Genomic DNA, 2,766 nt, shown 5'->3' on the forward strand with positions numbered 1-2,766 from the left:
ATATATATATATATATATATATATATATATATATATGTATATATATATATATATATATATATATATATATATATATATATATATATATATATATATATATATATATATATATATGTATATATATATATATATATATGTATATATATATATATATATATATGTATATATATATATATGTATATATATATATATATATATATGTATATATATATATATATATATATGTATATATATATATATATATATGTATATATATATATATATATATATGTATATATATATATATATATATGTATATATATATATATATATATATGTATATATATATATATATATATATGTATATATATATATATATATATATATATATATATATATATATATGTATATATATATATATATATATATGTATATATATATATATATATATATGTATATATATATATATATATATATGTATATATATATATATATATATATATATATATATATGTGTGTGTGTGTATATATATATATATAAATATATATATATATATATATATACATATATATATATATATATATATATATATATATATATATGTATATGTAGATAGTAGTGAGTAGTGAGTGTGAGTGTGAGTGAGTATGAGAGAGAATCGCTCTCAGTCTTATACAGGCAGACACACAAACACACAAATTCTATTCAATCATTAACCCTGTTGCAGATAACCTCTCGAGTGCTAGCAGTACCATAAAATTGACCCAGACTATGCAGCCAAGTGGCTGATAAGAACAACATCAGTCATAAAAACTATGCCAAAAATAAATGACATACACCACAAATATTGTCAGTTATGGTGGTGGTGGTGGTGATTTCGCTGCGTGTACCAGGTAATGAACGATTACAACTAGTGGGAGCATACCCACCAAACTCATTCTAGCTTGGAGACGCAAAACTAGAATAATGATGATGTATGCATTGGTGTGACATGTACATATATATATATATGTGACTGAATATACTTCCTTGTAATGACATTTAAACCAGGACAGCACAGCAAGTATATGTTCCCATGATTTAATTGCTTTTATTTTGGTGCACACACACACAGACACACAGATAAATACATACGTACCGGCACACTTACATATGAACACACACATACTCTCATTCATATATATATATATATATATATGCATACATACCAACATATATACAAACTCACACACAAACATACATAAACACATGTATGCATGCATACACACATGTATGCATGAACACATACATGCACACACATACACACACACACACACACACACACACACATATATATATACACACACATACCTGCACACTTACACATGAACACATACATATGTTCATACATAAATACATACACATATATACCAACATATATACATACTCACACACAAACATACATATATACATGTATGCATGCATACACACACTCTCTCTCTCTCACACACACACACACACGTATATATATATATATATATATATATATATAAAATCATCATTGTGATCATTATCATGATTTAATGTCCACTTTCCATGCTTGCATGGGTTGGACAGTTTGACAGGAGCCAGCAAGTCAGAAGATTGCAACAGGTTCTACTGTCTGCTTAGACCAGGTTTCTGCAGTTGGATGCCCTTCCTTATACCAAACTCCTTTGCAGAGTGCACTGGGTGCTTCTTATGTAGCACCAATAGCAGTGAGGTCGTCAAATAACTTACAAGACAAGACCCCTTGACTGAGGAGAGGGGGTAGTATTGAGGGAAATGGCATTGGAGATATATGGCTATCTTGGTAGGAGAGAAAGAGAAAGGAAATAGAGAGTGGAAGAAAGCTGGTGAAGATGTGATGGTGGGGTGCTATACTCAAGATACGAGGAAGGGCATATAAGGGAAGGGGAACCAAGGATTGAATAAGGTGTGTGTGGTGGGGATAAGTCGATGTGTGAAATGAGAGTAATGTGTAGAGGAGGGAATGTAGTGAGTGGATACAAATAGAGAGAAGGGGTGTTAGGACGATATGTAGTAGGGAAGAGATTCATCAGGGACACTTTGTGTGCAGTTAGGTCCACCAAGGTGTGACAGGAGAGTAAGAGTCAGAGGGGAGGGAAATACAGCAGGTGGTGAACACGAGTAGGGGGGATGAGGGAGGTGTTAGGAAGATGGGTTATTGGGGGGAAGGTTTATCAGAGACAGATTGTGTCCAGGGGCATGGACATAAATCTCGTGTCTTTATGTTCTCAGTTTTACTAAGGCAGGTTTTCTCAAGCACAATAAAGCCCCTATCATCTCTGTCCTCTGTCCTTTGTTTGCTCAACATCTGAAAATTATTTTGCAAGTGTATTGAGAGAAAATTAGACATAAGAGGAATAAGATGTCATGTGCAAGAAAAAAGACTGCACTGGTTCGGTCATGTGATATGTATGGATGAAGACAATTGCATAGAGAAATGCCAATGACTTAAAGTGGACAGGGCTCATGTTAAAGAGAGGCCCAGGAAGACATAGGACAAAGTACTGAAGACTGATTTCAAGATGTTGAGCCTTACAGAAGAGATGACAAAAAAAACCAAGATGACCACCCATGCTGCAATGATTCAAAGCAGAATATTCTTTTATTCTTTTACTTGTTTCAGTCATTTGACAGTGGCCATGCTGGAGCACCACATTAGAGATTGAACAGGTTAATTTCTAATTTAAATTGTTTTTGTGAAGGCAGTAGCAGTACAATTTGTATAGATTATGTTGATA

This window comes from Octopus bimaculoides, chromosome 23 (genome assembly GCF_046866305.1).
Source record: "Octopus bimaculoides isolate indiv1 chromosome 23, ASM4686630v1, whole genome shotgun sequence".
Taxonomy (NCBI): domain Eukaryota; kingdom Metazoa; phylum Mollusca; class Cephalopoda; order Octopoda; family Octopodidae; genus Octopus; species Octopus bimaculoides.